Genomic DNA, 12,419 nt, shown 5'->3' on the forward strand with positions numbered 1-12,419 from the left:
GATAATCTTAAGAGATTATAGGCTAAAATAATGGAGATACGGAAGTGTGTAAGTAATGAGGAATTGTTATTGACAGAAAGCGTATTCGGTGAAATACGACTAGATTTGAGCAGTTGGTAATATTTAAGCAACATAACGCTAATGTTACGTTATAGTTGATGTTTTCGTCATGTGAATTACGTAGCAGTATACGAAGTCGGGTTATGTGGCACATGCATACGATTGTAAGAGGTTAATGAACTTACAGGCTACTTATGGTATACGGTCATCAAAAATTATATCCTAAAATAAGGCATTCGCGATTGAAAGATAACTTTTTTTTTTTTTTGAAGAATCTCACATAATAAGCTAAGCCTAAGTTGAATTTCTGTCAAACGCATGTTTGGAGGGAGGAAACGTCTTCATGACTAAAATGACTACTGCTTGTGGACAGGTAAATTTCCGATACCATTTTCTGTTTTAATTTCGCGGAAAGATGTTTATTTACGAATGGAAGTATTGCATTCCTAGATGTTTGATTAGCTTGTTTGCACATGTATGTTATGATAGGCTACTATTTATTTTCAGATGGTTTCATGACCAAGTTAGTCTACCTAGTAAAAAGAATATTTTATTTTCGGTTTTATTTGAGTCGATATATAGCTGTATGGTAATTTTTGAACCATATTTATGGAACTTACTTATGTTGTTTTCGTTATTACACAATGAAGACTTGAGAAAACAAAGAAAGCAAAGATCATACATATGAATTTTTTAGGGATATTCAATGAAATTCAAATGATATTTTAATGATGTCTAATTGATATTTGAGTGGTACTTAGTTAATATTATTGATATTTCGACATTATTTCGCCGATATTCCAAGGTGCTTCAGTCATTTCGATGACTTTTCAACAATTTTTAAGGAATATCTAAGCATTATTTCGCCGATATTCCAAGGTGCTTCAGTCATTTCGATGACTTTTCAATAATTTTTAAGCAATATTTAAACATTATTTCGCCGATATACCAAGGTGCTTCAGTCATTTCAATGACTTTTCAACAATTTTTAAGGAATATTTAAACATTATTTTGCCGATATTCCAAGGTGCTTCAGTCATTTCGATGACTTTTCAACAATTTTTAAGGAATATTTAAACATTATTTCGCCGATATTCCAAGGTGCTTCAGTCATTTCGATGACTTTTCAACAATTTTTAAGGAATATTTAAACATTATTTCGCCGATATTCCAAGGTGCTTCAGTCATTTCGATGACTTTTCAACAATTTTTAAGGAATATTTAAACATTATTTCGCCGATATTCCAAGGTGCTTCAGTCATTTCGATGACTTTTCAATAATTTTTAAGGAATATTTAAACATTATTTCGCCGATATTCCAAGGTGCTTCAGTCATTTCGATGACTTTTCAACAATTTTAAGGAATATCTAAACATTATTTCGCCGATATTCCAAGGTGCTTCAGTCATTTCGATGACTTTTCAATAATTTTTAAGCAATATTTAAACATTATTTCGCCGATATACCAAGGTGCTTCAGTCATTTCAATGACTTTTCAACAATTTTTAAGGAATATTTAAACATTATTTTGCCGATATTCCAAGGTGCTTCAGTCATTTCGATGACTTTTCAACAATTTTTAAGGAATATTTAAACATTATTTCGCCGATATTCCAAGGTGCTTCAGTCATTTCGATGACTTTTCAACAATTTTTAAGGAATATTTAAACATTATTTCGCCGATATTCCAAGGTGCTTCAGTCATTTCGATGACTTTTCAACAATTTTTAAGGAATATTTAAACATTATTTCGCCGATATTCCAAGGTGCTTCAGTCATTTCGATGACTTTTCAATAATTTTTAAGGAATATTTAAACATTATTTCGCCGATATTCCAAGGTGCTTCAGTCATTTCGATGACTTTTCAACAATTTTAAGGAATATCTAAACATTATTTCGCCGATATTCCAAGGTGCTTCAGTCATTTCGATGACTTTTCAACAATTGTTAAGGAATATCTAAGCATTATTTCGCCGATATTCCAAGGTGCTTCAGTCATTTCGATGACTTTTCAATAATTTTTAAGCAATATTTAAACATTATTTCGCCGATATTCCAAGGTGCTTCAGTCATGTCAATGACTTTTCAACAATTTTTAAGGAATATTTAAACATTATTTCGCCGATATTCCAAGGTGGTTCAGTCATTTCGATGACTTTTCAACAATTTTTAAGGAATATCTAAGCATTATTTCGCCGATATTCCAAGGTGCTTCAGTCATTTCGATGACTTTTCAACAATTTTCAAGGAATATCTAAGCATTATTTCGCCGATATTCCAAGGTGCTTCAGTCATTTCGATGACTTTTCAACAATTTTTAAGGAATATTTAAACATTATTTCGCCGATATTCCAAGGTGCTTCAGTCATTTCGATGACTTTTCAACAATTTTTAAGGAATATCTAAGCATTATTTCGCCGATATTCCAAGGTGCTTCAGTCATTTCGATGACTTTTCAATAATTTTTAAGCAATATTTAAACATTATTTCGCCGATATTCCAAGGTGCTTCAGTCATTTTGATGACTTTTCAATAATTTTTAAGCAATATTTAAACATTATTTCGCCGATATTCCAAGGTGCTTCAGTCATTTCGATGACTTTTCAACAATTTTTAAGGAATATTTAAACATTATTTCGCCGATATTCCAAGGTGCTTCAGTCATGTCAATGACTTTTCAACAATTTTTAAGGAATATCTAAGCATTATTTCGCCGATATTCCAAGGTGCTTCAGTCATTTCGATGACTTTTCAATAATTGTTAAGCAATATTTAAACATTATTTCGCCGATATTCCAAGGTGCTTCAGTCATTTCGATGACTTTTCAACAATTTTTAAGGAATATTTAAACATTATTTCGCCGATATTCCAAGGTGCTTCAGTCATTTCGATGACTTTTCAACAATTTTTAAGGAATATCTAAACATTATTTCGCCGATATTCCAAGGTATTTCAACCACTCCAACGACATCTCGACAATGTTTAGGGGATATTTAATAAGGTTTCAATAACATTTCGATGAATTATTAATATTTCAAAAATATTGAAACGAGATTGTAATATTAATGTCGACGATTTTTCTTTATATGATAAGAAAATATTGAATTATATTTCAATTTGGAACTGGAATTTCTAAGAGTGTAACTGAATATGTAATTGTAATTATACTTCATTCCAAGTACAACGAATTTTCAATAAAATAGGAGATAAGGATTTCAACCGGAATTCTTGTTATTTATTCAATTCAGTATCGGAAGAGATATTAGATGGAGTACTTATAAATAATCAATAGATAAAGTTAAAGATGTATTTTATTGTTGGCTACAATTAATTGGAATTGGTTTTACGGACGGATTTGGGGAAAAGGCTGTGCATTTCTCAGTTGAGTCCACGATAAAATAAGGTTAATTGAAATGAGTATCCCTGAAAGGTATTGTGCAGCAAACGAATATATGATTTGATAACAAAATATGGTTCTCATGTGTTATTCACCGAAATAAGCCAGTATCGGTGTAGATAAATGAATGCACATGTTGGATGGGATGGAATATACAAATGATTTTTTTTTGCAGATACAGATGATTGTAATATGATTTGGTCGCAGACCTAAGTTGATGTAATTATTTTATTCTTACCTGCGTGTCGTCCTGAATTTTTAGGAGATGATTATATTTATTTGTCCATCCAACATTTTATATCAGATTATTTGAGTATTTGAGTATTTGAGGCAGTGAGGGAAAAGGCACAATACGAATAATGTACCCCGTACGGTGCAGTAGGTATCGTATAATGATCAGTTATTATCGTAGTTCTATCAAAAATTATACCTATCATGATTTATGGTTGCACCTATGTCCAATCAAGCACCATTAAATTCGTAGGAATGTATTTAGTAACATTATTTATTTAATTGTGGTAGAGATTCAAATTATGAAGTCGCTTTACCCATTAAAATATATCCTTGAGACCAAACATCAAATAACATTCATTACAACATTGACATATTCTCCATGAAGACAACAAGTTTACCCTTATTTACTCCTTATTTCGGAGATTTAATCTGAAGACAATTTACGGTAACCAACATACGAATTCTGCGACGTATTTCATTGTATACATGTATCATTAACCCAATATATCTTGCATTACTATTTTAAAGTCATGCCGCATACGTTAAATAACACTATTGGTTAGCAACGCATCGTATTTACTACCAAAAATTCATAAGTATATTTATCTCTCCATATACCAATATTAAATATTATAATACCGCGTCATTCATTACCATAAATATATCTCAACGAATAATTATACGTATAACCACATCAACAAGTCACTCATATCCTTACTTCCCTACATAAACATAAATCATTCCCATCTAGGCGGCAAATCATCTTAACATATCGTTAATATACTACAGCGGTGCATTTCTGGGTTAAGTTTCACTTGTCATACACATGATCACGTTATTCTGTAAAGGAAACACATGTATAAACAAAATAAGTTAATATTTACTCACATGTAGTCGCGTCGTAATAGTAACCAAGTCTAAGCAATTCAGAAATTAATTATCTTCTTTAAAACATTACGTCTGGAATATATCACATAGTGAACGTCGTTTCATTTCCATAATGGTTGAAAACATCATTTGAAATCTCTCCTTGTTTAACTTTAAGCATTCCTATATCATGACATTGATTATATACACTCGAAGAATACCTACTCCCATAACGATGAATCAACTAGGATAACCTCATTGCAAAGATAGTATCGATTGAGATTTCATCACGAAGAACTTCATAACAAGCTACATACCAATGTTTACTGCAAATATTTATATATTACGTCTACGACACATAAATTTCAAGATTATAAAATAATTCTTTGGAACTTAACTTGCGACTGCCGATGTTAGATGACTGGGTTAGGCTCCGATGTTGTCATCTTAGGGCTGCGTAGATAGTCTCCAACATCCGTTACGTCATCATCAGGCGGTAGTCTCAAGACTCGGGCTAGCAGGAACAGCTGGGCGGTCTACGTCGGAAAGTCGGCCCCATCTCCGATGTAGCCTCTCATGTTGTAGCCGTTAGTCATATGTGAAAGAAACATTTCCAGCATCGTAATTAATGTCATGACCATAGCCTTCAAAATGTACTACAAAGAAGCTAGATTATAGTTTTGTATCAGGTTATTATAGCAGAAATTCAATATCAATTTCCCGTAACAGACTTTAACAAGTAAATTATCGAATTAGCTCTTAATTTTTCATTCAGACAATCAGCATACGAGAAGTCTAATTTGTTTTGGTATTTCGCGACGACCTTCAGTTTGTATTCCGACTACTGTCCAAATATTATTTAATTTCTTCAGCTTTTCCGCCTCGATATTAGGTCAGATATCGGCGTAACTTTAAAAAATTCTTCAATGTGCTGGATCTTTAGCTCTAGCTCTTTTATATATCTCCCTTCTTCTTCCCGCGAGGACTATTTTCTTCGTGGATGAACTTGCTTCGAAGTCTTGCGTAAAAATTTTTTAATTGTTTACTCACTTCTTTTTTTAACAATTTTTAAAAACTTTCTATTATTTTTTATCACGGCCGCATGGATCCTTTATATCTTTATGTCTAATTTCGTGACCTAGGCATACTTGATTCGCCAAATGAACATCTTTGCCGTCACATTCATGGCCTCCTTGATTTTATGCGTCCGTATTATATATAAATTCTGAAATCACGGCCTATTTAACTTAATACATTCGTTCTTTTTAGATGTATGGCTCAATTACATAATCTCTGTGATCTCATTACCGTACATGGCAAATTTTAACGCCGTATGACATCATTTATTCCGTTATCAGGACGATGAAAACGGTACAATGTTTACAAAGTTTAAAGACCCATGCAGTCTGCAAGATGGTGGCGCCCAGGGATCGCACGTGTTTAGACAGAGATGAAATTATACGTGAATGTTCAAGTGATGCTGAATATGTAGAGTTCGATGATGAAATATCTTCTAACGGAAATGTTTCAAGTGATGACGAGGATATAGCCTTATCTTCAAGGTATGAAACTCATGTTGTGCAAAACAAGTCTGATAATTATGTTATGGGTGTAAATAATTGAAATATTGTAAATAATGTAGTGTTTTCTGACAGCTGGGTTATGGACACAGTGAACCTCGGCTAGTAGATTTTGAAGGTGCTCCTGGTATAAAGGTACCTGGAAATGTAGGACAAGTATCAGGACTTACGTTTGGTGAGGATTTCTTTCAGTATGTAGCTGAGCAGACAAACTTATACTATGAGCAGAATTCACATTCTCATAACGTAACCGGGTAAGTTGGCCATGCGGTTAGAGGCGCGTGGCTGTGAGCTCACATCCAGGAGATAGTGGGTTCGAACCCTACTGTCGGCAGGCATGAAGATGGTTTCTGTGGTTTCCCATTTTCACACCAGGCAAATGCTGGGGCTGTACCTTAACACGTTCCCTGCGGCAGTGAATTTCGATGACTTAATGTTACGTCGTATCGGCCCACCAGCGACCCGATGCTGCCTTTAGTTATAATCGGTTCGGGTCACCGGTGACCTGACGAATTTGACTTTGTTTACTCCCTAGTATGAAATCCTATACAATGCATGTGAACTTGTGTGCGTTATTGTTGACGAGACATTCCAGTGTATGTACCTGTGCGACAGTGTTCCGATTCAACAATTGCGTGAAACAGAAATGACCCCGGAAATAATTGTTAGATTCTAATTCATTGATCTGGTTTTATGTGAATATGAGAGGCCTATGTTAATTATTTTCATATTATGCTTAGTAAAAAAGTAATATCACAGAAGAGAAAGGATATAAATTCAGAACAATATTTACTGGACACGAAAACAATCCCAGCTATTTACAGTAAAAACGGAACAAAAATATAACATCTTTTGCCAATACTTTTCAGAAAGGTCATGAAATAAAATTAAGTACTGATTTCCAGACGAGATATAACACAAACACTGTCACCATTGAGTTTTACACATTCATTGGCACTTTTTCACGTGAGTTTCATTGAAGTACTCGATACACATTTTTGGTGCTCCTGGACACTCTGCACAGAATGTCACCACCTTCTTTGTTTTGTTATCGGCAATTTTCCTACCACGTTGTGCAAATATCTTCTTGTAGCACACTGTGCAATGTCGCCGCATTTTTCTGGCTGGTCCTTCCAGTTTACCCAGTGTGTGCGCCCTGTTCCTTGTTGGAGGTGTAAAAGATGTAGCAGTGCTGTACCGACATAGAGAGAAGGCAAGAGATTCCTTAACCCTTTCCGGCCCTTAGCGCCTGAAAGCGCCCGACTGTTCATTTAGCCTTCCGGTCCTTAGCGCCCGAAAGCGCCCGGCTGCATTATCTGCATTCGTCTGCGATCTGTGCGATAGTTTTTTATTTTTCTCATCAGTGAAGTGTTTATAAGGCATTTATGAACACGCAGTACAATCTACAAGTCTTAGGGAATAAAAGAAGAGAGATAATCTGTCTTGACGTTGCCTAGGCAACGGTCTTGAACTTCCGCGAGCGCGGGTCAGCTGTTTCGTTCGTAAACATGGCAGGATTGAATATCGCGTATATTGAAACTGAGCTGCATATGGGCGAAAAAAGTGACAAAGAATCCTTGAGTAGGGGTGCAGGTGAATTTTTAATGAGTGAATAATGTATCAACGAAGATAATTTTAGTGATAACAGTGATATGAATGAAAACGAATATCGATAAATCGGACCTGATGGCGATGCCACGGCAATTCAGGTAACACAAATATTATGTTTCGTTACTCCGAATGTTTAAATGGATGATGTTGAACCTGCGCGTAATTCGGAAAGAGTATTAGGGGGAAGAGATTGTTTTTTACGTATGTTAGGAGGAGAAAAACTATTCAGTGACATAGCCTATTGCGCATATAACAATGCAGCCTTCAAACAGTCGCATTCCGGTAAGATAAAAACAGAATGGGGAGACCCTTGCCCAGATGAAATAAAATCTTATATACATGGGCATCATTCCACTTCCAAAATCACTTGATTATTGGTTTTGAGGGATTCGGACAACATGGGAATGTGACAAATGCAGCCTGTCTCTGTGTCGAGTATCACGAGTAGGCGGGGGGGGGGGGGTGAAAAACACATTATGACTCAATAAACAGAGAAATGGATGTGATGGTATATTTTCTAATGTTTGTTTGTCCAACCCTTGTCCCGTTTCCCCACGGGGTCGGGTATGAGGTGAGATGAATTTGTCGTGGCGGTTTTTTATGACCGGATGCCCTTCCTGACGTCAACCTCATCAGAGGAGTTAATGAGAGATGTAATGAATGACGTGATATATGAGAGTAGGGAGAGGGTGAAACCCGGTGCCGGCACATAGCCTACTCCTGTCGAATAGCACCAAGGGGTCTGCTCAAGGCTTAACGTCCCCATCCGACGGACGAATCACCATCAACAGCGTCATATGCCCTCACTCCATATGAGCACTGCGGAGAGGTTTGGAATTTAATCCAGGCTTTTGGCACGCAATCTAGTGATTAGAAATTGTATACCACCACCTCCCCTACCCTGCCGGCCAACATTCTGATGGTGAAAATTTTTTCGACCAACGGGACTCGAACCGGCTAACCTCGGTGTTAGACCGTTTTTAGACTTCAGCGCCTTAACGATCATTGAAAATTTGAATTCATTGTGATCAATAGTTTGTACTGTATTTAACTTTTTCTGAAACAATACGGTCTGTTTCAGTTTTTGCTAAATAATAGGTTAAAACCTGGGGATAAGCGGAGTGAAAATGTGGGCGGGAAAGGGTTAAAATGACGAAAAGATTTTTTTTCCAGAACTGCGCTTGCAATGTAGGATCCAGACATTTACAACTGCAGTACCCAGGAGAAGTTCAATGGCAACTTTCCTCCACCATTTTACACCCTTTCTCAATGGGGTGTAATATGACGACATTTGATCACCAAGATCAACACCATTTTTGATCTTGTTGTAATGCAACACAGTTTTCGGCTTCAAAATTGGATCTCCTTTCCTGTTCCTTTTTCCGGTGTCTTCCAGAATATCACCATGATGTGGTACAGTGGATATCATCAAAACTCTCCTCTTGTCCATCCAGTTAATTATCTTGACCCCCTTTTCATTCTCTGCTCCACAAATTTCCCCCCTTTTAAGATGCTTACTATCCACATCTTTGGGGAGACCGCTCTTATTAGGTCGAATTGTTCCACAGAGAAGTGTTTGCTTGTCCAAGAGATTCTGTGCCAATTGAACACTTGTATAGAAATTGTCAGCGAACAAGATGCGACCTTTTCCCAACAATGGCTTACACATGTTCATGACGACCGCTTCAGCGTGACCTGTCCCTTGCAGCTCATCGTCTTTCCCTTGATAAACTCTTACTGCAAACGTATACCCATCTTCCGTGCACACTTTGTATAGTTTAACCCTACACTGCGCAGTGGGTCTCACGAGACCCATACTACTTTTTGCATGCCTGATTAACTGAATAACCGTTCTTTCACATGAGGATGGTGTTCCTTGTGACGCCTGGACTATGCAGACATTTTAGTTCATAAATCATCCACCATAGACCAACAAAGGGATCACCTACAAATAAATTTTAAAGAGTTTCCATGACAACAGCCATTACTCCAAATACCTGTGTTTCTCTTGTTGATAGGAAGTGCATAGAGTGACAAATTTCAGTTGTTAAAATAATTTCTGTGTTATTGAGGGCTTTTAGGATAATATACACATGGTGTTTTGTGGAATTATGTTTCTTTACAAAAGAAAATTTAGTGAAAACTGCTTGTTCCTTGTGAGACCCACTGCGCAGTCATGAATATTTTTATGGAGACCAAGTTTGAGGTTGTATAATTTCGTTATTATTGACTGGTTTTGTTCAGGGACCGAAATGAAGTGTTTTTAAATTGCTTGACAGTGTTTCAAAGTGTATTTATGCCTTAATAATATTTTTATTGTATTAAAATATCATATAATGACAAACTAACTGGTAAAGAATTGTTTTTGCTGCACTGGAAGAAATTCTTGCAGAACCTGAAAATAGTGAAGATGGACTGGATGATTCAGATGATAGTGATGAAGAGTTCAGGATGGAAAATATACCCTTTTCTGAGGATATAACCCCTAAGGCTTTCTCCAGACAACCACCAATTGTCCCTGAGCCTAACCAATCAACATTTGGTACCGAACAACAACCACCTATTGAACCTATTCCACTCAGCTACAAACATCTGTCAGTGTAGAGTTTGTCTCAGATGATGCAAAACAGAGGGATCCTAAGCATAGGCCTATTCCTACCTTAGCAAATCAAACAACAGACAAAGTGACATATTGAAATGTCATATGGAAAAGAGGATATATGCAATGGGCCGACGAAGATCTCAAATTTTCTGGCAAAACAATGCTACCAGATGAAATATGGTAGTCATAAATGCTTGGCTTTTGTCTAAGAGATGCCTAATTGAAAAAGGGATACAGCCTATTATGACACTTGCTGAATTCTGTGCTGATCTTGGTGTAATACTCTGCAAGTTTGGAAAACCCTACTCTGCAAGTTTGGAAAACCCATTACTCCCTCGCGGGGAAGGCCTAGATCTGAATTTGAAGTGCAGCTACAGCTAAAGGAGAGGAAAGGCTCTACTACACCAGCACCATCACAAGATGTTCGGAGTTATTAACATTCTCATTTTCCAGTATTTACCGAGAATAAACAGCGCTGTAAATTGCCTGGTTGTAGTGTTAAAACACATTCTGAGTGCATAAAGTGTGCAGTATATTTGTGCCTACACAATAAGAAAAACTATTTTTACAGTTATCACACTAATTGAAATTGAGTAGACACGATACTTCCCATTGAAAGGAAAATATAACATTTATTTTCAAACTGATCCTTGCTGCAGATTATTTTACTTTTTCTAAAATGCTATTTGTTCGGGGCGTCGACCCATGTGGATCTTTTGCCCGTACTGGCACCATATTGTATGAACCTACATGTAATTGGAATGGCAGTAATGTGTGAGTTAAAGAAAATTAAGGGCGTCACAGATACCCAGTCCCCAGGCCAGGGATATTAATCATTGCAATTAAAAGCCCCTGACCCGGCCGGGAATTGAACCCGGGGCCACCGGGTGACAGGCGGACGCATTACTCCCTACACCACGGGGCCGGACATGTAACAGCCTACTATCTGTGTGATAATTAGGCTTATAAAAGGAAATCAAACATATGTGCTAAATTTACCTGATTGTACAATGCATTATTCATAATCAGCGTGAATGTTCATTTTTCAAATTATTTTTTTTATTTGTCAAACAATGTGTTTTGTACATAGGTTACTGTATATTTGTGCCCTTTAGTTTCTCGTGCTTTTTACTTTGCAAGGTTAATTTTAATTACATCTTTAAAAAGATCCCTGCAATAAAGTATTTATGTGTTCTAAGAGTTCTCACATTATTTTACTCTCAATGCGCAGTGTTCCTCCTGAGACCCAAACCCCTTTTTAAGCCATAATCTTCACATTTTGTCTCTTTTTTTTTTCCAAAAATTACTACATTATAAGTATTAACATATATTTTTTCATCAAAATTTGAAAAATTGCGCAGTGAAGGGTTAATTCCATACTTATGTGATTTGTTCGGAATATATTGCCTGAAAAGCAATCTTCCCCTCCACGGCACCATAGACTCGTCTATTACAACATTTTTCCCAGGGGTTAAGGCATTCTGAAAATTTTCCTGTAGCTGGTCTACTAGAGGTTTCACTTTATACACTCTTTCATTTCTCTCTCTAGGGGCTTCATTATCACACAAATGCCAACAGGAGAGCAAATCTAAGAAGCGATCACGAGTCATAGTGCCTTTTATTACCTTATTCTCATATAAAGAGTTCTTCGACCAATAAAGTGCCAGTTCAGGGACATAATTTAACCCCATAACAAGTAATATCCCCAAAAACTTGGCCATTTCTTTCTCAGTGGTATCAATCCATTTGGATAAACGGCTCCCTTTCTTTGGTGGACACTTTTCTAACTTTTGTGCAGCAAGTCTTTTTGTTTCAGTTACCATAGTCTGCATAATTTGCTGTGTTACAAATATGTTATAAATATCAGAAGGGCTATCAAAATTAGTCAATGTTCACTTCTGTGTCATCATAGAAAATGGGTATGCCAATGTCATGTCCCCCTACTGGACCCCACCTTGGCACATCGTCATCACTTACATGGCCATTACCAACAATCTGACTTGGAGAGTTATCACTTAGCGTTTCGTCCTCATAACTAGCTGACCCACATGCTTCAGAATCACTGT

General features: G+C 36.5%; 1 protein-coding gene across 3 annotated transcripts in view; it reads left to right on the forward strand.

The window, feature by feature from the left end:
* MRG15 (MORF-related gene 15) overlaps positions 1–12,419 on the forward strand; it is a 136,254-nt gene that overhangs the window by 104,869 nt on the left and 18,966 nt on the right. The window lies entirely within an intron of this gene.

The sequence above is a fragment of the Anabrus simplex genome, chromosome 1, assembly GCF_040414725.1.
Source record: "Anabrus simplex isolate iqAnaSimp1 chromosome 1, ASM4041472v1, whole genome shotgun sequence".
NCBI lineage: Eukaryota > Metazoa > Arthropoda > Insecta > Orthoptera > Tettigoniidae > Anabrus > Anabrus simplex.